A 23,770-nucleotide genomic window follows, 5' to 3' on the forward strand; every position below is an offset into this window, starting at 1 on the left:
GTAGAGAGTGTGGAGGTGTGCCAGACATATCTTTTACTTCCCAGTAAATGATTTAAGCAATTAAGCTGAGTTGCCAGTACTTAAAGTCCAGGTGGAGTTTTGTGGAGTAGAGCTCACACAGCTCAGCTAGGGATAGATGAATCTGTCTATTTCTGATCCATGTTAGTTTCACATGTTTTCTGTATAATTATGTCATGCTTCTGCATTTCTCTTATTTGATTAAGGACAGCCTCTCAGGTTCACATTTAACCTTCCTTCACAATCTATTTTGTTAGCTTAAGTCTGCTAAAGGCTCCAGCGGATCCCATTAAAGTCCTACCTCCCAAATGAGCAACATCCAGCACACGAGCTGCTTTTGCAGTCTCCACCCGGCTGTTTCTAGGTCTGTACAGGGACCTCCACACGCACTCCCCCTTCTCACTCTCATCATTGATCAGAGATTTCAGCCATTTAAAGGCATTTAAGTCTTAAATAACCTGTTGTGTTCTGTTGATTCCTTTAAATTTTAGAACTGGCTTGTGTTTTATATGCCTGAAAGCTGTTTCACTTGTGCAACTCCTGCATAAACATGTGTAAAATTGAGCTGTGGCTTACGCATGATTGGTGGGAAAATGCCCAAATTGATACAGCTCACTTTGCTTTGCCTCACCCCTGCACCCCACCCGCTGCTGGAATATGCTCCCGAGACTGTTCTCAAATTGGAATTTGAACCCTGGGGCAAAAGGTTTTTGCCATTGCTCCCCCAGGGTTAATTTTCCCTAGACTGATGAGCCATTTTGACCCAAAAATGCTTGCAGTTTTGTGTGGGTTTGTTAGTTAGTGTGTTTGTTTTGTACATACAGGAAGCATTAGAAAAAGCAGAAAATATCAGCTCCAGAATTCTTGAAATGATATGCAAAATTGAGTTTATGATGCAATGTTTTTCCCTACCTTATTTTCAGACATTGTAGGGCACAGGTTGGACCAGTTAGCATAGGTAACTTAAGGTAACTTAAGTTTCCCATTCCTTTAAATGAGATATTTTGATACACGGAAACCATCAAAACATTCAGAAGTACAAAATGTAGTGGAAGGCAATGTTCAAACGTATGCCAATTAGACCTTTTCTATAAGAATTTGCAAAGATTGAAATTCCTGATTTGGGGGTTTATTTCACTGGGTTACCTCAAATTGCTGCTTTGTTTCAGTTAAATGGAGATAGGCACATTAGTAGCAAATTCCTACACACACTAAGTGTCTTGATGAGAAGGTGCAAAGCTCCAAATTCTACCTACTTGGAATAAGTTGATCATTTCTTTTTTTAAAGCCGAACTTGCTTCATGCCACAGTGTGAATGTGGAGAGATCCTCCACAAGGTGGCACTACTTTATTACTTTTAAGTGTCTGCATTACAGTCTCTTATGCTTTTATTCTTGGATTATATATAACCTTAAAGTTCCATTTTGTTTCTAGGCATTGTCTTGACAAGTGGGTTTAGGAATAATGTCAGAGCTTCCAGGAGTTAGTCATGGGACTTGGGACTAATCCAATAAATAAACCATTTGTGTCGAAATTGGATTCTTATTGACAGTTGGAGTCTGAACTCATAGCACATCAGACAAGTTTGAAACTGTTAAATGTTCTTGCTGTAATTTGCACTGAAACTGGTCTTGCAAGCTCTGGCTCGTTGAAGCTGCTGTTGAACATCTGAAAAGAAGCTTACTGTTGCCTGAAACTTCTAGGGACAATAAACTTTCCCCCTTCTTTTATGAATGCAATTTTGCCCCAGTCCTTGTCTTCTTTGACATATTCCATTACAGCACGCCCCCTTAGAGAGTGGCTTGGCTGAATGTACTGTGCGCCCTTATATTTGGTCTCAGGGTAGAGGTGGCGTGGCAGACTCATTTCATAGCTGTCGGGTCACCTCCTACCTCCCCTAGGGCTTATACATACAAGGAAAGAGTTCCCGTGTAATAATTCCCAGCATGTACGCAGGCTGTCTGCCTATGTATTGCCAGTGCAGGATATTTACTCAATTCGCATTAGTAGTCCTCTTGAATATTAAGATAACAGAGTCATGGAAGGGAAGTTTCCAGGCCTTCCACTGTAATTCCTTAGGCTCCCCACCACCATCAAAAAGCCTCTCTGGAGGGTGTGGCCAATTCCAAAAACTATACAAGAGATGTGATAGGAGGAGTTGCCCCACACTGAGCATGCTCCCTCTCCTTCCACAATGGCTTTCTTGGGATATGGGAGGTTACATAGGGTGGAAGAGATGGAGAACTTCAGAGAATTTCCTTGGGTTATCTTAGGACCCATTTCAGATTCTGTAGAAACCAGGCTGTAAATGTAACATTCAATGTTGTATTATGGTGTCTCAGAAAAAAAATGTGCTGCTTAGTTGTTTCATAATGTGCACAATTACTATTGTATATTAGAGAAGATGTATTGTTGAGTGTATTTGATATCAAAGGCATATTTGCTGAGTATTGTTGCTGGGCCATGCCTTAATGCATTCTGTTCAACTGGTAGCCTTTGTATCCATCGGATGCTAATTGTAACATACAGAACATTCATTGATGTCCACTAGCTGCACTTGGCACATTTCTTCACATAGAGATATCTCTGTGTTATTCGCCAAAGGCAGATGATAATTTTAAGCAATTTGTTAAGACAGGCACACACTTCATATTTTATTTTATGAGTGTACAGCTACAATGCCTGCTCAGCACTAACTTGTAATGCAGTTTACATTATTACCAGAGATACTAGCTTGACACTTGCTGTCTCTTTCCAGTTTACTAGTCACAAGTAGTACTACTTGAATTTACCACCTAGCAACTGCACATAAAAACTGAATCCACATGAGAGGGAAATGGAGGGGTTGCTATGCAGAACACACAGACATGGAAATAAAGGCTTTCTTCTAACATAGTGATGGATTTTTGCCAGGAGCCCTTACAAGGGGCTTGCATTTGGCTTATTCCTTAGTGGGTTGCTGAGTCACTGGGTCACCATGTACTTGCTCTGTTGGCTCAAGAATTCAGTGCTCAGAGGAGATGAAACTTTAAACCAGCTGGCATTAAGCGACTGTTAAATGAGCCCCCCAGTCCTGCTCTGCCGTTCATTCAAGGACAGCTTTCATCTGAACAAATCTTGGCTTCAAAGAAGGGCACGTTCAAACCCTTGCATAACTACATTGTCTTGCACAAATGTTTCACTGCTGCTTGAAAAATACAAGGCCACCTGCTTTCTTCTGCTCTTCCAGTGCCTCTCATTTCAGAAAACTAGAAAGGGCATCAAAGAGCCTAGAATGTTTCATGGGTGAAGAGGGGGATATTCATAGAAATCAGAGAAGGCTGCCTGAGTGACCTATTTGATCTGTCCTGCAGACAATGTGGGATTGTTCCTGTGCTGAAAGTTTGTGGTGCTTTGAACCTAGTTAGTTTTTCTGATTTCAGCCATTTTACCTAAGCAGTGGCTTTCAATAATAACACAGGCTCAACTGTAGCCCTTTGATCCAAATCTAGCAAATCTCCTGCCATATTGGATAAGTCACAGTTGGGGAAGCTCTCTCTGCCTGAGGACTGCACTGAGTTTCAGAGAAGCTCTGTGGACTGCAGGAAAGAGAGGATGCAACCCCAGGTACAAAAGTGGCCAGTCCCCTGTAGCTTAAAGCCTTTACTGCCAGGAACAAAGCCTTAGGAGAAGCATTTCATTCTTTTAGAATGGGGGAAAGAACTGCATGAGCAGGGTTGGGAGAAAGGAACAGGGTTTCTAGGGGATCCCAGAGGGATGGGCTGGGGCCTCAGAAGGTCCAGAGCTGCACCCTCCCCTGGGCATTAGGTTCACAACACCTGTTTGAGGGGCATCAAGCAGTGCTTTTCTTGCCACACAGCACTTTTTGACCGTTCAGTTTATTACATCCTTGAGCTTCTTCACATGTGCTAATTCCACAGCTATCCTGCACGTTATCTCTTTGGAACAGACAAGAACATGGGCACTGGAAGCTGCAGGACCAGCAGACCAGCACAGAAGAAAGCATGGCTCCTATCGCTCACTGGGGAACTCCCAGTGCCTGATTCGATTCATTGTTCCAACTTGTTTGAGGGTGAATGGTTTTCATAGGGACTGTAATTGAAATGCTTTCAGCTTCCAGGCCTGTAGTGGAGGTTGTAGGGTACTGATGTGCAGAAGGGAGTATTTTACCTTTGGAACAAACTGCTTCTTTGATATGCGAGAAGTCCCGGGTTGGAATTCTCATCTCTTGCCAAGTGACACTCTGTAGCAGCCAATTGTCTGTAATTGCCTCACCTGAACAGAATTACCACCCCCTCCTGCTTTGGAATTGCTGCTGATGCTAATCATAGCTACAAAGCTGCGCTTGTCCTCAGGGAACCCTTTAACCACAAAGAGTGCTTGCAATGAAATGAGAAGGGATGAAACTGTCGCTCAGCGCCCTTCTGCCACTTCTGGACCTGCTCCATTTCTCCATATTCTTAACATGACTGGTACAGTGGAGCCAGTCTTACCTTTGACTGTCGGGTAGAGTCTAGATTCCCAGGAGACCCAGAACACTAAATTTGTATGTCTACATGTGGACAGAGTACTAGGTGTCACTAGCAACCCTTTTTCCTGCAGGAAGGTACATTATGCAAGTTAAGGCTATATAAACCTTTCCTGAGCTAGAGCTGTCCAGATGTTTTAGGTGGCAATTGCCATCAGCCCCAGTCAGCATGGCAAGCGGCTGAGAAGGATGAGAGTTCCATCTCTCCAGTCATCTGGAGAGTGCCAGGCTGGGGGAGGCTGCTGTCTGTCAATGCACCAAGTGCTTTTTAAATAAATGACTATTCTTACAAGCCTCTGCATCTTGAGGGGAGAGGCTGTGCCTTCCATGCTATGGGAAGACAGCATCTTACTGGGCTGTGAACCTTTCAGGCTGGTCCATTAACATTTTGCTCCTGACAAAATGTTACAGTAAAGGAAAAGGACTCCTCCTCAACAGCATGGGTTGAATGGGTTGTTTGCTGATGTGATCAGTAGTGGTTGCAACAGCAGCACCACTATAAGCCATCCGGGCTTCTTACTGGGGTGGTTGCTACTTCCAAGCACCACATGTTCCAAAGTAAACCATCACTGTGACAATGGGAACCCGGAGAGCTGCAATTTTGGCTCACTGTGGCTGACTTGCCGTGAAAGAGCATGCAGAAGATTTGTGCTTGTCAGTCTTGGTGTGAAATGCAGCAAAGACTTTGTGCCAAGAGACGCGGTCCACTTTTGTGATGGCCAATAATGCTTCTGTATTCTTGAGCATGCGAACTGACTAGTTTTACCTTCTGACAAGTCTTTCTTACTTTCTCGTTCTGGAAACAAGGACAAGAGATCGTCTTACCAGTTTTTCTTTCTGTGTGATACAGGCCATGACTGGGTCTCATACGTGTTGTGTTCCTTTAGCTACAGATGGCATAAACAAGCTGCTGAACGGCTTGTCAGCACTAGCACTGAAATCTCTATATAAGATGTTTTTTCCAGTACACATAGCATGTGGAAACCTGCACATCTCCGGTTTTTGTTGGTATACATTGTACTACACTGAAGACAGATAAATTTCCCTGCTCACATTTTCAAACTTAAGAATAGATGCATTTTTCTGCATGCATACATATTTTGTGGCATATATTTTAAATTGTTACTGGTCAAGATGGTACACAATTGAATTTTCCACATACCTCATGCATTTTAAAGGAACATAGCCATAAACACATTGAAAGCAATATCTTTTAAAAGCCTGAATATGTGGCAGCCACCAGCTCAGCAAAAATCATGGTCAGGTTTGAGCTGTGGAATCACTGATACCAGGATTTACCTCCAGCAGTGGCTAATATTTTTCTCATCCCTTGAGATCTGTGCTGATTCTCTTTCATATTTGGCAGTATCCACACAGTGTGGAAGGGAGGTTTACGAGGTCTAAGGTTGGGATTATTGCTTTTACCTGCACTTCATTCAGAAGAAGCTGACAGGGTGCTTGGCTTGCTTCTCTGAGTTAATACAGGTGTCATGCTGAAAAAATGGAGCAAGTACTGGAAAGTGTTCAAAGGAGGGCAACAAGGCTGACCTGGGGACTAGAAACAAAGCTCTGCATGGAGCGACTGAAAGAATTGGGCGTATTTTGCCTGGAGAAGACTAGACTGAAGGGAGACATTCAAATACTCTTCGCACTCTTCAAATACTTTAAAGGTTGTCACACAGAGATAGGCCAGGATCTCTTCTCCGTCATTCCTGAGTGCGGGACATGGAATAATGGGCTGGAAAGTTACGCGAAATCTGATCCTGCTGGACCTAGGGGGTTTGTGGGCTCTCCCATACTGGAGGCATCCAAGAGGCAGCTGGGCTGCGATCTGGGAGGGATGGTTTAACTTGGAGTCCTGCACTGAGCAGGGGGCTGGCCCCTCTGGCCCCTTCCAACTCTACTATTCTATGATTCTAAGGCAAGGAGGTGAACCAGAGTTGCCCCAAATGTCATGTTTCATCAAACAATTGCACTGCCATCAGATTGTGTGTTACTTTAGTGGTGCTTGCAAGTGACCCCTTGGTTTCCTGAGCAGACTATGCTAGCTGTTTCCTGCAGACTCTCTGACACCATATCTATTCCAGTAGCTTATAGTTCCTGCCTGGTGTAGAAGTGACTTGCAAGTCCATATGGCAACTCTGAATCTCCTATTCATTCTTGCTGAGTTATTCTGATGGATCTGAGGTTGTCTGTGGGGAGCCGTGGGTAGATTGAGATGTACATAGCAGCAGCCTAGTGATGCGTCTTGTGATGTCCAAGTGGATCATTTCCCCATCCAAGAAGCATTTCAGATTATGGAGAGCAAACTTGTTTCCCTTCAGAACAGTTCAGTTTTCACTCAGTTATGCACCATCCAGGATCACGGTAGTTCATAATAGTTCATTGGATGTGAATTACATTTATCTCCAAATAGCACTAATCTAAGCAGATTTGTTTTGGCTGGTGATGTCCCCATTTGAAGAATGTGTTCCTCAGAGATGCCCAACTGGTGCCACTCCAATGACATTTTGGCATCCAGTGGAAGACTCACTGTGGGCCTTTAATCACTCCTGTTGGTTTCACACACGTATCTGGGACAAAATTTCACTGAACTTGGTGAGTCCTTGGGCCCGAGTAGAAGTGCATCCAACAGTGCTGTGTGCACTGATTTTAAACTGGTATGGGCTGCATCCAGCCTTTGTCTGTCTTAAGAGCAGAGCCATTGAAATGAATGGGGCTAAGTTAGTCTAGCATTTGATATAGCCCTTTGTATGTTTATCTGTCCTATATTACGTTTTTAAATGTTGTGGTAAGCTAGCCTGGGAAAGCTGCCAAACATCTATGATAAACTAACAGATTCATAAATTTGAAGCCAGGCAAGGCATGAGGGTTCCCATGAACAAACAAAGCCTGATGCTGAGAAATGCAACTCATAAGCACACAGACCTGCCAGCATCCGGCTGCACAACCAAGGAATTCCAGCGAAGAAGAGCCTCTCGCATGCGGTCCCCTTGTTCTTTCCTCCTAGTGCATGGTGAATCGATCACAGAGTAGTCGAGTTGGAAGGGGGCAGAGGGCCATTGGGTTCAGTGCAGGGCTCCAGGTTAAACCATCCCTCTCAGATGGCATCTGGTTTCTGCTGATAATGTCTGAACTTTAGTGTGTGATTCATAAGAGCTCCTTTCCAAAATGTCAGGTAGAATCTCGGCATCTTCTCAGGCTGCAGAAACCAAGTCAAGAGACTGAGTCCTTCCCACAGATGTGCACAGGTCTGTTTCTAAAGCAGGGATGGGCAACTTCCAGCCTTCCGGCTGATACTGGACTATAACTCCTATCAGTCCCAGCCAGCCTAGCTAATGATGGGAATTGAAGGCCAACAGTATGTGGAAGGCCTTAAGTTGCCCATCCCTGAGCAGAAGGATGCTGGCACTGTCCACCCCATGCCTTCTCAGTGGGGATGGAATGCCGCTTGTGGAATGCTGTCCCTGGGGAGGAGCACCAGGCACCAATGTCACGGCCTTTCCAGAGCGGGACAGAGACCTTTCTTTAACCTGGGCATTTTAGGAACTCTTTTTAATGCTTCTGGTACTCTCGTCTGCTGCATGTAAGGGTTGCATTCTTCAATGCTGGATTGAGCTTGGCTTAATGCGAAGCTGCTTTTATTGTTTGTGCTTAACATCTGTCCTGTGTGTTTTTGATGTCCTGTACACCAGCCGCAGAGCTGTGGTCATTAGTTGGCTTCAAAGGGCAGTAAATAAATACCTCAGAAATAAACATTCTGCAGTGGCTCCGCTCAGCACCCGGTGTGGGAGAACTGCTGGCAGGGGCCCGTTCCCAGGCAAGATCTGCAGAGCACAAGAAGCCCAGGTGGGGTGTTGCCTGCCAGAGGGCGATGGAGCTTCGGGGACCATGGATCATTCCTGAAATGTGCTTTTCCAACACAACTGCTGAGAAGGGGGGCACCTGGCACGCCAAGCTTGTTCAGGCTATAAATATGGTAGCTCGTACGTGGGAATGTGCCAGGGCTTGGTTGCGGCATCTGAAAGGCCTGTGGGTGTCATGGTACCAGGCACAATTAGGCAGAGATTGCTTTGCTCAAATATGGCAATCAGCTTGCACAGAGCAAGACCCCAGGAACAGCTCCAGGTTCCCAGGCTCAGAAGGGATAAAGTAGGATGAAGAGCCCTTGAGCTCACACTGCAGGATTTCCAATGCATCCTCCTTCCCCTTCCCCGCCCCTTCCATGCTGAATGCACCCCGTTGTCTCCCTCTCAGACAGTTTTTCCATAAATTCTCCCACCTCATTAGTTCCCAGTCTTCTCCCATTCTGTCTGCCCTGCCTGCTTCCGCAACAGGCTCCTCCATATTATTCCCCTGTCCTGGACAGTAAAGTGAGCACAGAGGGTTGGGGCTGGGAAGTAAATCAGCAGCCACCCAGCCAATTCCAGCACCTGTCAGCAGGCAGCACAAGGGCTTGATCTTGGAGGAAATCAAGCCTTTTGCTGGCCAGTGTCCACCGCGAGAGCACCTGCCTCCTGAAGAAGCCCCTCCGTCTTTTGGGATGGGTCCCCAACCTTTTTGAAGAAGAGAGAGCCCTGTTTTTAAAAGGAAGCTAATAGGATAGCATATCTGATATAGCTAGTATGATTCCACGCATAAAAGATGACCTTGGGATTTCGTGAAAGGTATGCCAAGGGAGAATCTATGCAGCAACATAGGACTGCACAAAGCAGTCAAGCATACATACAAACCTGTTGGATTCGCCATCTTTATGGTGGAAGAAATCCCGTGAGTTTGCTTCCTAGCCAGTAATGGGGTTTTGTTCAGCTTCCCAGAAAAAAAATATGGCTAACCCAATAGTGGTTTGACTCCCCAGCTGCTGGACATCTGAATCTGGAAATCCCTTATTGGAGCCGCTAGAACATCAGCAGGAAATTTCATTGCGTTCCAGATGTTGTTGGGCTTCTACTTCCCATCAGCACTAGCCAGCATGGCCATTGGCTGGAGATTATGGGACTTCTAGGGCAACAGCTTCTGGAGACCACAATTATGCTGGTTTAGAGCTCTGGATTCAGGGAGGCAAACAAGTGAGTCCTAGATTAAATCATCCCAGAGCAAAACAGGCTGTCATACTTTGCTCACATCATGGGAAGGCAAGGGCTCCCTCAAAAAGACCATCATGCTAGGGAACAGTGAGTGCAGAAGAAGGAAAGGAAGACCAAATGAGAGATGGGCTGACTCCATAAAGGAAGCCTCAGCCTGGGCTTTAGAGCAGCTAAGCAAGGATGTCGTGGACGGGGCATTTTGGAGGGCTTCCCAGGGTCATAAGCTGGAGTCAACCTGATGGTATGTGACAACAGCAAGAAGGCATGAAGGAGAAGCAGGCTGCCCTGCGTGCGTGAGTCCGTGTGTGCATGTGCGCGCGCGCGTGTGTGTGTGTGTGGAGCGCACGTGTGTGTGTGGAGCGCACGTATATGTTTCCATCCAGTCAGGGCAGGCCTCTCCTGTTTGATTATTAGCTGTAGTTGGGTTTATAACATGGCCAGGTGGCTAAGTGTTTCTGGGGGTAGTGGGAGGCTGGCTTGGCTCACGCAGCATAAATATGAGCTGACCGCCTTGTTCAAAGAGAGAGGGAAGACAGCCTCTGTCAGCATCCAGATGTGGAGTCCCCTCTCCCCCCCCCCCCGCCTGTTGAAAGGAATCCTTGTGAAGCTCTTTGCCAAGGTCTTCTTAACCCATCACCCCGCCCTGCTAGATTCCCGAATTCAACGTGCTTTCTCCATTAAGAGGCTTGGGTTCCCCGGGGAGCAGCTGCCCATTTCCACCCAAACTGTGATACATGCAACTTCCAGCAGGGAGAGGTCTTTTCTGGTGCCAGTGAAAGAGAAGAAATGCCTTCCCAGTGCCTTTGGGAAAGAAAAGAAGAAGCGATAACTTTATCAAGAAAGAAGTTAGCAGAAGGAAAGGTACTAAAGGGCACCAAGGTTTGGATAGGGACCATCACATTGTGAGTCAGAAGAAATATTTCCACTAGCCCAGCTGCTCAGGACTGCCCCTGCTCTTTATGTTCTTGTCCTGCAGCACTGTGTATGGCCCACTGCTGTGAAACATCTGGATTTATGTCGCAATATGTACAACTCACCCATCATAGATGACTCTAGCGTGGTGGTGGTTGCTCATTTGCTGTACCCGTTGCAAATGATTTTCTTGATCATGAACAAGACCTCTCTGTGGTGCTGGTGATTTCATCTGCATGAGGCTGTACCTCAGTGGTTGCAAGATGTGCTGCGCTAGAGAACAGGTCAACACTGGATGGACTTGAGTGCCTGATCTTTGGTAGACAGGAGGGATGCAATGCCAATAATCGAAGACACAAGGTGCTTCATCCAGACATCTCTAGAAGGCAACGCTGGCAGTTGTCGGCCCCTCCCTGCCCCCTGCCCTGCGGGCACAGGAGCACCTTGGTGGGTTCTGGGCTGGTGTGCTCCCCCTCCCTCTCTTTCCAGCACAGTGGTTCAACCCAGTGACCAAAGGGGGGCAGGGGGGACATCACGCCTGGAATCCCAGCCTGACCCTGCCACTGTCCCATCCAGCACTACCCGGGTGGCCAAGAGCCCTCCCTTGGCCTCCCGCCTTCCCCCAGCCTCCTATCGCTTGGCTGGGTCCTCCATTTGGTGCAGTTTCTCCTGCTGCTGACCCTGGATTTGGCTTGTGGTCCATGGAGGTTCCTGCTGCCCTAAACTGCTACCAAGGGGAATGAGAGAATCTCTCAGGCAGAGTGGCTTCTTTTCGTGAATCTGTCGATTTGCCGCAGCTACTTTCTGTTTCCACACAGAACCGAGGTCCGTGCGCTCCATGAGCATCTCCTGCTTCTCTGCTGGTGAGCCACTAGGTGGGCTGCAGTGTTGTGGAATAGTGCAAACACGGAGAAGCACTCGCACGTGCTTTCACCAATAGAAACTCTACCTCACTTTTCCTGCTATGAAAACGTCTCATAGAAAGTGCTTTTCATAAATGGAAGTGAAATTGGAGGGTCGCAACGTCTTCTAAACACTCCATGCACACGGGGTCATTTATCGGTTCTGCAGACGGGAAACTCCAGTGTCACAAGCTGAAAAACAAACAGAGCACAATGAACAACAGCAAATCTCAGTTTCATGTTGCTTTCATTTTTCCATTGCTAAGCATCTTTAGCGTTGGGTACCTTTCCTTCCCCGCTGAAATTTGTTCATATTTCACATACATTTTCCTAAATGTATGCCTTACTTGTACACATTTTGTGAACATGCCTAGTTTTCTTCACTGAGAAATAGTTTTGTTCACATTTTTTAAATATACCCATTTCTTTGATGTTGATAATGAGGTACCTTCTATTCCCAGTGTTGCGAGGCATACATTGAATATTCATATATCAAAATATAAAGCCAATAGATTTCTCACCTACCAGAAATTTTAAGTAATTTAAGATGTAGCTATCAAAAACAATCCAGCTTTAGCCATCACTCTTGTACTAATCCTAATTAGGATTAACTATAGTTTAAAGGTTCACATACCACAGCAAACTCAGATTAATTTTTTAAAAATAGATGCAAACACACCTGAGAAATTCTTTTCTGGCCATGCCAGGGAATGAAAGCAATGCATGCAAGCCCAGGAGAAACCCCTGTTCATTCTGCTTGACTTAGTTATTCATGCGTTCGTTCATTCATTCCAGTGTTTTCCCATCCCACCTTTTTTCCACCATTGAACTCAAGGTGGCGTTCATGGATTTCCCAGACAGCCTTGGCTGAAGTGTAGGAGATGTATGAAAATTTCATTTTAGTTCATAAATCATCAGAGCTTCATTCAAAAATCCCAAATGTTAATGGAAGTGTATGGGCTGGGGGAGTTTGCATCTTCCCCAACTTGTGGTTACATTCTAATATGGCGTGATGCATTAGTCAGTAGGGGATGTGTTCATTTGTGAAAAATGTACATTTCAAGGAAAAAGAAAAACGGGTTGCGGAGGAACTGGAGGCAAGGAGATCTGAGCTCTGGAGTGGAGTTCAGCGAATCTTGGCAAGCTGAAACATCCCTTCCTCCCATGCCTATCAGGCCTGCTCCTGGTTTCAGCAAGGCGGCATGGGATTCAGGCAAGGGCAGGTCGCATGGCGTGAGGGCTGCAAAGAGGAAGGCTGCCATCCATCAACCCCAAACGTATCGTTGGCTCACGGGGCTTTGCTAAGTCAGCTCCGCGGGCCAGCTGCAGAACAGGACACGGCTGCTGTGTGACTCAGATCCAAGGAGGCTGTTGAGTCATGCGCTGCAGATGCTCAGCTGCAGCCCACCCACACCTGCACGGAGCACTTCGGGGACTGAGTCTGGGAAAATACCAAAGCAGCCCAAGCAGCCAGCCTCACCACGTTTCAGAGATTGTATCTTCTCTGCCACTCCTTTCTCTGCTGCTTATCTTAAGGAAAGGGGCTGGTGGCTGGGTGTGCGTGCTGAGGGTATGTGGCAGCCTTCCCCAACCTGGGGCCCTTCAGAGAGTTGGGACTACAACTCCCATCATCCCCAGCCAGCCTGGCCTATTGTGGCCCTTGTTGGCAGTGCTGCAGGTCATCATCCAAAATATCTGGAGGGCACAACTTTGGGGAAGGCTAATCACAGACCTTGATCCATGCCCGAGTAAGAGGCCAGAGCAAGGGGGCAACTTCTGAGCATGATCTGCCGGCCCAGAACGTCGTTAGCAGCCACATGCAGCTGACCTCCTGGCAGGCGCTCTTCGAAGGACGTTTCTGTGCCATGCTGGGGGAAGAGCTTAATTCTTGACTGACCACTCAGGACAGCTATGGAAATCACCTCCTGTCCATGGGACCCTTTCCTGACAATGTCGCACACATTGTGTCTATTTATTTATGAAAAGCATGCATATGTATAAATTGCATCCCAAAATGTTCTGTTTTTCCATTTGATTGCAAAATATATCCCATATCCCACATCGTAATCCTAAAACTGTCTCTCACACACTGTCTCCACCAGCCTACCAATGCCTGTAAGTGGATTGTTTGGTGTGCTGCTTGTAGCAAGAAATTCCCCATGGGGCCACCAGAGAGAAGATCCTGCTCTTCATATCTATATTGTGGTGCTGGAGAAGACTCCTGAGAGTCCCTTGGACCGCAAGGTGATCAAACCAGTCAATCTTAAAGGAAATCAACCCTGACTGCTCTTTAGAAGGCCAGATATTGAAGATAAAACTCAAATACTTTGGCCACCTAAAGAGAAGGAAGGACTCCCTGGAGAAGATCCTGAAGCCAGGAACGATTGATGGCAAAAGGAGAAGGGGACAGCAGAGGATGAGGTGGCTAGATGGAGTCACTGGGGCAGTGGGTGGGGGCTTGGGTGGACTCCGGGGGATGGTGGAGGACAGGAGAGCCTGGAGGAATGTTGTCCATGGGGTCGCGATGGGTTGGGCATGACTTTGCGACTAAACAAAAAAACCTCAGGCAGCACTGGAATTTAGAAATGACCTTCTCAAGTTGATCTTGTCTTTTCCACCAAAGCCAAGACATGACACCACAGGGTGGTCACAGCTATTTGCCATATATATTCTGCACAGAGCCACTCAGTATCCTCAATTCTCATCTTTGGTGAGCTTTAAGACTCATTTTCTGCTCAAATCACCAGGCCACCTAAATTAAACACTGCAGTAAGAGGGGTGTTGTGTGCACCGTAATGACAGCGCTGTCCCAAGGAACACAGGAGCCTGCCTCATACTGGCGCCTTCCAGACCTGCGGGGACTGCAACCCGCATCAGCTTCAGCCAACATGGCCTTCTGTGGTGCTTGCTTGGAGTACGGGGGTTCTGGTCTCAAGCCTTCTGGAGGGAACCAGAGGTCCACGGAGCTCCACAGTGCTGGCACTGACTGGCAGTGGCTCCCCAAAGGTTCCGCAGAAGGTCTTTCCCAGCCCTAGCCAGGGATGCCAGGGACTGTATCTGGGCCCCCGCAGGTGAGGCGGATGCTCTCCCGCAAACCGTCCCTATAGCTGGCCCCAAATCGCATCCTGGGCTGCTGAACCCCATGGGCCAAAGGAGACTTGGGAGTGGAGGCAGACTGGTGTGTGTGGCCTGTGCTCAGGTGACATCAGGGCAGGGCTTTGGGGTGACTTCATGGGGCCCCTCCAGCGGAATGAGGAAGCGGGCCCCAGAGAAAGCAGTGCTGGCTCACCACACTTTGAAGGCAGCAGAGTGATTCAGGTTATCATCCAAAGTCTATGGCTGCGGGTAGGTGGGGGATTAAATCCTTTAAGTCCAGAGTCTCGAATCCGCTGCTGCCTATACACGGGCAGGCAGAGTCTTGGCATGCCAACTCCTTCCAAGAGGCTCCATGGAGCATGCCCATCTCGGGAGACAGGGCTTGTCTGCAGTCCTTCCAATTCAAAGCGTGCCAGAGTGCCCTCGGGGGCTGGTAATTAAGATGCCTTTTGGAGGAGGCACGAAGCTGAGCTGCCTGGTTGCCGCTGCCTTTGAGCGGTGCTGCATTAGTCATCCTTAGATCTGGGCCAAGTGGAATCCAAGAGGAGCTCAGCTGCCCTCCAGACACCATGCCATGGGGAGCCTGCCCGCCACTGCCGATCTGGCCCCACCTGCCGACTGGCCCGCCCCTGTCTGGGACAGCACGTAGCCCTCACACTGCACACGGTTAGTCAGACGTGGTTTCTTCGCTTCTGCAGACGGCACAGAGCAAAGGAGCTGCATCTTCCTCCCTTTGAAGGGCGGAGGGCTGGAGGGCTGACCCACAGTGCTGGACCTGTGGGTTGGGGAGGGGCCTGTAAGGAGAGGGAGGTGGGTTCCTTCAGCGCTCCCCAGCTCCCAATGAGATGCAAAGCAAATTTCCTCTACCACCACTTGACCCACATTTGGCCTCCATCCTTTCAGTGCAGGTAGGTGAGACTGCAGGCCAGGTATGTGTGGAGGTGACCACAAGACCCCATCGCTGTGGGCTAAACACTGCCCGAGTCCACGCAGTCTACCTGCTTCTGCACCATTTGGGCTGTGCAAATTCGCCCTCAGGTCTTGGTACTCAAGTGACCAGGAATCCCTGTGTCTGGCCCTTGATGTTTGCTGATCAGGCCGTTGGCAATAGGCTGGAGTGCAGACCCTTAGGTCCTCTTGGGCTTTCCCAGATGGCCATGCCCCCTGGCCTCTGGCCCCCAGCTGTTTGGTGGTTTCCTGGCTTTTGAAGAGATTTCTCCCCATCCTGAAAGCTTACACTGAAGATGAGGGTCCTGGCAGTAATAGCTTTCAGCCAAAATTTCTAGGTATTGTGAGTGTTCTGGCCACACCCCTTGTGCCTCGGGCTCCACCCACAATGGAAGGCAGCCTGTGGGAGTTTCTTTGGAGTGGACTTTGGCCCTCAGGCTGGAAGGGGTCCCCCAGGCCTGGCATGGATCCAGGGATGGGCTTCTCCTCTTCCAGGCACTCGTGGGCTTCTGCACTGCTCCAGCCGTGCTTGTCCATGTGTGAAAATGAAGGAAGAGCCATGTGATGCCACACTCTCTGACTTCACTGAGTTGTTGAAGTGCCTTCATTCCAGCAACCTCCCCCAACCTTGGGCCCTCTGGATTTTGGCACTCTAGCTCCTATGTGTCCCAGCCTCTTCTGGCACTCTGGGAGGTGCAGTCCAAAATATCCAGGCCCGGAGCCAGGCTGCACTGGCTAGGAGCCAATGCATAAGCCAAGGCTATAGACTTGGCTTTGCACTTATTTTGGCCTAGACTTACTGGTGTGCTTTCACACCCAGTTTAAATACTTGCCTCATAAGTCAAAGCAAGCCTAAAATTATTTGAGACCAAACTACGTGAAGGATCTTCTTCAGAGAAGCCCTCTCACTTGCCCACGTTTGAGGGTGCTTAGGTAGGTGAGTTCAGAAGAGAGGGCCTTCGCCACAGTGCCCCGCACCTCCGGAACATGCTGCCCTTAGTCTGCTGTCATTGCAGTCTCTCACTCTGGCATTCTCACTATTTTATCAGAGTAGCTTTGGCTGCAGCCACGCTGCAAGCTGTCTTATGCTGGTCCTTGTTGTTTTCTTTTTTGAAATGCTTGCTGTTTTTCTTAAAGCATTGGCTTTCACCATATTGGTTCCATTGTGTTATGCTACTCTGGGAGGGCTCCTGCCCTGAAAGGAGGCAGCAGACAAACAGATCCCTGGCCGTTGGCTGTGCAGCTGGGGTGGATGGCAGGCGCAGGCTGAAACACCTGGCTGACGCTGGTGTAAAGGCACGTGCTATGTGCACTGAGCTGAAGCTCGCTGGGATGTTGCACAAGGAGGCCAGCAACCCTCTGCAAAGGCACTTGTGCAAAGTCGTGCAAAGCTGCGGAGAAGCGCCAGCGTTCTGCTGCCTCCCATGGCTCTAGCTCAGGAGCTAGAAACCTCTGACTGCAACCCACCAGATATGGCTGGAGTTCGACTCTCATCAGCCAGCCTGACCAATAGTTAGGGAAGCTGGGACTTGTAATCCAACAACATCCGAAGGGGTTCTCACTTCCTGGCCTGGCCTGGCCTCTGAGGTGCAGGAAACCATCTCGTTTCCTGTGGTGCTGGAGCCGTGCAGGCGAAAGGGCATATGCTGAACCCCTGGATCAGTGGGGGACTTTTACCAGGACCAAGGCAGGGGAGGGAAGGGTTCATCATGCCCTCCCATTCCCCATGGCCCTAATCCTGATCAGCTCTCCCCACACAAACACCGAGCGACTACTGGCACAAGGCCAAAGGTTGGCACATGGACAAGCGATGGCTCCCACGCCATGCACGGCTTGGCCCTCACACTCCAGTGGGTGCCATCGGGAGCCTGTTGGCATCCATGGAGAGGACCTGCATGGGCTGCCCACCTGCCTGCCCTCGATCCCCTTTCCACACCTGGCCTGCTTTCGGCATTCCCCGCCAGCTGCACAGCAGACAAAGGCTGGGCTTGTTCCCCTGCGAGGGCCGGCAGCCTGGCCTGGCCCCGACGCCTCCTGCGTGGCTCTCCTCCTCCACTCCCTCCTGCTTTCTCCTTCAGCTTTGCTGCCTTCTCCCAGGGACAGCTGCTGAAAGCAGCCCGGCAGGCAGGCAGGCAGGCAGGTCTTGGCTGTTCCCCTCCTCCTGCGTGAGGCAGTGGGGAGAGCCGGAGGAAGGAGGAGAGCTGGGCTGCGGGGAAGTGAGCCTTCCTCTTGCTCCGTTGGCTAACAGGCCTCGGATTCCTCAGGGCTGAGGCGTGCTCGGCCCGGCCTCGTGGGTGGTCGCTCTGCCTCACCGCAGGAAGGACGCAGAGGCCTGGCCCAGCTGTGGCCGAGGTCCAGCCGGCAACCTGCTTTGGCCGCTTAGCAGCTGCCTTTCTTTCCTCTCAGCCCCAAGTGGCTCTCATCCTGCCTTTTTCTTGCGGGGGACTCCGGCAGGAGGGATGTCTGCCGTTTAAGGAGCCACGGTCGGTCGAGGAAACAACGGCACCACACCGCCTCTGGCCTAGCGAACAGAAGGTGTGCTTCAGGGGCCTGGGATGCTTCCACACGCGGACGCTTCTGATCTTGAGGCACCGAAGTGGGGACCCGGGAGGTTGCAAGCTGCAGAGCTGCTGTACCTTCACAATGGAGGGAGCAGCGATGTGGTACCGAGCCGCTTCACCCTCTTCAGCTGCATTTTGCACAACCAGCCTTATTCACCCTGAAGGGCAGGAAGGCCTTTGTGCAGCATGGAGCAGATTCCAGGAGGCGCCACTCCATTCCTGCTTCAAAGCTCCATCGCCCTGTATTACCATTTCCTTTAAGAAATGAGCTCTGGCCTGGAATGGAAGAAGTCGTTTTGGCTTTGCTCCTTGAGTGACCCAGCACAGGGCACCCAGGGTCCTCCTCGTCAGCCCAGAGGCCAAGGGCACCAAGGGGATCATGGAGCCAGGGCTCCCAGGGATGCAGCACATGCTTTTTTTCATTAGCAGGGCACTGCCCCCATCTGCCACCACACTGCCCTCATTGCCCCCCCCCGCTGCCCCCATCCACCACCCCTATCCATTCTGAGTTTTGCTGCAAGCCCCACAATAGTCATGGGAGAAACCATTTTTCCCAGAGACACTGTATCGCTGCTTGCCAAATTGTAAAGCCTTTGCAGGCACAGGCTGACTTCAAACAGGCAGTTCAGACGCATTCATCTGTCAAAGCCTCCTCTCTCTGGAGACAAGAACTGTTGGAATTGTCTTGCCGACGTGGATCAACACAGCTCGCTGCTTGTATCTGTGGCCTCTCCTTGGGGGTGCAGCTATGGGGACTGTCCCAGTGAGCACCCTCACTTCCAGATCTACGCCACTGCTTGGTTACGCTTTGCCTGTCAACAGGAGTCCGTAAAATCCCAAGGAGCTGGCAAGAGGGCCTGTACAGGCTTCCCCACAGCGGGCGCCTCTCTGATTCCACTCTGGCTGCTCCAGCATCCGCAGAGCCCAGCGGCCCCTTGGGCCTCCCGTGGCTCAAGCAGCCCTGATGGTGCACTGCTGCCCCTGCCGCCACCCCTGCCTGAGTGTGGCGTGCAGTCAGCAACCTCAGCCGTGTTGCCCCAGTGCACAAACGTGGCAAGTGCCTATGGAGAGAAAGCTGCAAGGCCCCCTCGCTTTCTGGGTTGAAGGAGCTGCCCTGCTTCCGGTTGCAAAGTTAAGGGAGGGCTCTTAACGAGCTCACGGGCCCTTCTGCATGAGGCCTTTCTCTTGGCAGAGAGCCAGGTTGGCCATCCCTCCTGCCAATGTTGCAGATGTGGTAAGTCCCAAATAATTCCAGGCAAACAGGTGGGTCCAAGATCAAATCCAGGCAGAGCTTACTCTGAAAGCAAAAAATGGTGACACTGGAGCTGCTGTAGTTTGGGAAAGTCAAAGGCAGAAGGAGAAAGGGAAGACCAAATAGGAGGTGGATCAGCTCCGTACACGAAGCTGCAGTCTTGAAGTGCAAGAGCTGAGCAGGACTGTCGAGAGGACCTGCATCCGGAAGGCTGCCATACTTGGGGAGACAGCCTGAGGGCCTGTCACAGGAACAACCCTTCCCGGAGATATTGCCACATCGCAGTATCTCCATAATTGATTGGCACCGACAGGCGGGAGAATGTGCTCCCTCATCAGCGCGTCATTCATTCGCTTGTGAGATCTGCCCCTGCAAGGCATGCCGGGCCACCGTTTTGGACAGGGAGGAGAAGGCTAGCAATGCCTCCTTGTCCTGATGGCGCCATGATGCTTCCAGTGCAAGAGGCCGCGTGCCCATGCACACCAGTGGCTGGGGAACATGGGCGGGAGGGTGCTGTCGCACTCAAGCCCTGCTCGTGGGTTTCCTGTGTCAGCTGCTGCGTGAACCGAGCCCAGGCGAGATGGACCGCGCCTGTTCCAGCAGGGCTCTTCTTACGCTCATGGCTGATTTCTCTTTGGGATGAATCTGAATAAGCCATCATCCCCCAGGACAGCATCTCCAGATGTGTTGGACTCCAGGATCCTGTGCTGGCTGAGGATGATGGGAGTTTTCATTCAACAGCCCTGCTGGAGGCTGGATTCAGGAAGGCCGGCTTAACCTAAACCTGCTTTGGTTTGAAGAGTATCCTCTCCAGCCCCACCCCCACAAGAGCTGCTGGTCGCCCCCACACCCAGGCTGGCTGGAGCCCTGGGGGGTTCGCTCCACGGCCCAGGGCAGCTCAAGCATGTGGGTGGCAGGGGACTGACTGGCTTTCTCAGGGAGAGAAATGCTCACAACGGAAATGTGCTGTGTTAGCAGATAAAGAACAACTTTCTGCCTTCCTCGGAATCTGGCCAGGAGGGTTGGAGTCCATGGGGCTTCTTCATGCAGGTCCTGATGGCTGGAGGTCACTGCCAGCCTTCAGCAGCTCCATGTGCCAAGTCCCAGCTGCTGGGGAGGACCGTGGGAAAGGCCCGCTGCCTACCTGCCCTGCTTGTGGGCTGCCGAGGGGGATCTGGTTGGCCACTGTGGGGAAACAGGATGTTGCTTTAGACAAACTACCGGTCTGAAACAGCGTTGCCAGCCTGGTGCTCTTTGGGTGCTTTGGCTGCCTTTCAGCATTCCTGCCCACTGCCCACACTGGACGGGAGTTGATGCCCAAGGATCAGGTGAGTACCAGCCTGGGGGAGGCAAGTAATCCAGAAAGAATCTGTTCTTCAGCACAGAAATAGAGCAACAGAAACAGAGAGAAACAGAGCAAGTCAGAAGGGGCCTCCCAGGCCATCTAGTCTGACCCCCAGCTCTAGCCAGCTCCACTCATGACATGCAGACCATGTGCACGTCCAGCCTATCCTAGCCAGCACTGCTCTACCTGACATTACCTTTCCACTTAATGTTAGCCTGATGTACCATTACAGTGGGGTGACATCCGCTGGCCTTGAGGGAGCAGATTGAAGAGGGGACGCCCCTTTCTTGCTCTGCCCTCTCTCCATGACCCGAACTGGGGAGCTGGAATTCCCTCACATGGGCTGCATTCAAGCACGAAATGTCTGGAGGCAGTGCTGCCCCCAGGATAAGTAGGAAACAGGGAGAGGAGCCACCCCTTCCTCCTGTCCAAACTCCAGCATGGACTGCAGCCCTCGGGGGACCTTTTGCAACCTCTTCCAGGCTAGGCTTTTCTCCTCTCCATCTGAAGAGCCAACTGCAATGAAGAGGGATGGGATCCGTGCTGCTGGACTCGTGGGGGACTCAGCATCACTGTTTCTTCCTTGCCCTTGCCCAGAACTGCTGTGGGCGCCCTGCATTCTCCACCGATCCAGGCCAACAACATCGTTCAGTTTTAATCTGCCTTGCGATGGCCAGTGCTTAATTATGCAACGCAGCGCAGTCACATCTGTTGTGGAGGAGGCGGCCCAGGGAAGTCTGGGCAGCGATGAGCGGAAGAGTTTCATTTAGTTGTCAGGAGGCTTGGAATGGTTCCTGGCTTGCTTTTGTCAATGTGCCTGGGAGAATGGTTTGGCTTCAGGCACGGGAGCCGCCAGAGCGAGGGGAGATGCGCTGTCAGGGAAACTTTTGGACTACTGCTGTGATCAGAAGAATGAACTCCGTCCCAGAACTGTCTGACTGAGGCCTGCGAGACAACCAGGAGGGAATCGCCTCCCAATTTCCAGCATGGACTTCTTTCTTCTCCCACAGACCAACCCCCCTCGCCAGCCTCACAAGGCAATAAAGCATAATCAAGCAAGGTCTCCCTTTCCAGATTATTACCTTGATTTAACAGAGCCTCACTTTCTCAAAATGGGCATTATAGAAGACAGGGCTCAAGACGTGATACTGCACAAGAAAAAAGGCTCCTGGGAAATTTATTCAAGTTTCTAGCCATCAGGACAGTCTCATGGGTCCAGCAACATTCCCAGTCTTTCCTAGAGATGGTGCTAAAGCCCGGAGTGGCTCGCTGCTTTAATGTTGGTTTCAGAATTGCTTGCTTGATTTATCTGAGACCTCAGTGTATGCTCTGGAGTTTGTAAAGGCCTCTGGATATTTTACACCCTGTAGTTTCGGCGCTCGGTTTGCACCATGATATGTTGATAATTGGCTTGAATCCAGGATCTGCTTTCCACAGGAGGAAAGGCGCCACTCATGGAAGGTCCCGGTTTTGGAGGATCCCCCCTCACCACAGCACACCCATCCAGCAAGGTCCTCTGACTCTGTGTAGCATTTTCGGGCGCTACCATGGGAAGGAAGGAGTGGGGAAGCCCCCTTCTGCCAATACAGCTGAAATCTGGATCCAGCCCCAAAGAATTTTACGGATTTATACAGCAAGCCACTTTGGAAGGCTGCAGTCTTGATAACTGACTAAGAAATGTATGTTCCAATAATACATGAAACTGAATATTAACTGTTGTGGTGGTGTTTAACAGCAACAAAACAGCAGTGATTTGACCAAGGCAGCCCAGTAAAGCAGTGGCAGAGCTACAATGGTAGCCACCATTTCCCTGTCTGAGTAGACCTGCTATTTTGCATGCTGCGTTGCTCCTCCGCTTTTGCATTTCTGCTCCTCCTCCTGCTGAGAGTAGATGCGCTGCCTCTTGCAGTGCTGCCGGCAGGCCTTTTGCCAGGGCGACGATCCACTGCTGGCCGTCACATTTCAAGGACTCTGATCTCTTTGTGGCCCAGAGCAGAGCAGCTTTGACTGTTGCGCCTGTGAGCTGCCTTGTTCAAGAGACTTTTGGTGGTGCTGCACACAGCAGACAAGCACCCAGATCAGCTCTTGGGAGGAGATGGAGACCTACCTCAACCGTCAGGCCTAAAGAATGACTCTGGAACTCTGCTGGTGTTGATTATTGTAATAGCTCTGAATGAAGGTCTTTTGGTAAAAGGTGGCACAACCTTTCTGGGCTGCCATCCGCTGTGTGTTCGTGAGTGTTTTGCAGAATGCATATGCTTGCCTGTTTACCAGGAGCTAGAACATGGCTTGTCCTTCAGCCTGTTTAGTTAATAGCTCATGATAGTTCCTGAATGGAAAATCCATGCGCTCAGGGTGATCCAAGACAGTAGGAATGAAGGCAGTCTGAATCTGGGAGACGTTTGCACCAATGGAGGCGTTTCTCTTTACCACCTCCGTTCGGTGTGTGTAGAGGGGCAGATTTAGGAAAACAAATGGCTGGGAAGGAACGGTTTCAGAACTACCTACCCAGGTGTGGTGGTCCTGATCCGGATTGGAGCCCTGCACGCCTGTTTCTGAGCAGAGACCAGGCAAGAGACTAAGCTGTGTGCTGTGCTTGTGCTTGTGCTTTTGCATAACTTGTGATTTAGTTTCCATAGAGCCAGACAAGGGATACAACTGGGCTAATTGAACAAGCTGGGTGTGTTTGTGTGGGGTGTGTGTGTCTGTGGGGTGGGGGAGTTAGGTGGATTAAGCTGCTGTTTCTATACAAAACTAACTATTGTGCAGCCTTCTGGTAATCAAAAATAAACAAGCCTTACAAAGGCACCATAAGTCTTAAATAGATGTTTATCCTGGAACTTCTGACTTTTTAGGAAGGTCTGGAGAAACCTTTTCTAATGTGGTTGGTTGCTTAAATTATTCCTGGGCTCTCTTTAAGGGTGGAATCCTCCCAAGATTGCATGCATAGTAAAAATACAGCACAACTATGAAAAGTGATAAAAACAGCAGCTACAAGTAAAACCAGCAGCCCCCAAAAAGACAATGTGAGAAAAGGGTAACGTGAATGAGTGGGTCTTTAGAGCTCCCTGCAGGCCTGCAAAGAAAGGCTGAATTTGTGATGAAAGGAACCTGAGGCGTG

General features: G+C 49.9%; 1 long non-coding RNA gene across 1 annotated transcript; it reads left to right on the forward strand.

Moving 5' to 3' along the window:
* Positions 1–13,556: 13,556 nt before the first annotated feature.
* Positions 13,557–23,471, forward strand: LOC123034328. Its single transcript, XR_006416724.1, has 2 exons — positions 13,557–13,691; positions 21,247–23,471. It is a non-coding gene; the product is annotated as an uncharacterized LOC123034328 (long non-coding RNA).
* The last annotated feature ends 299 nt before the right edge of the window (positions 23,472–23,770 follow it).

Source organism: Varanus komodoensis, unplaced genomic scaffold, assembly GCF_004798865.1.
Source record: "Varanus komodoensis strain SLA01 unplaced genomic scaffold, ASM479886v1 scaffold6_2, whole genome shotgun sequence".
NCBI classification, from domain to species: Eukaryota; Metazoa; Chordata; class Lepidosauria; order Squamata; family Varanidae; genus Varanus; species Varanus komodoensis.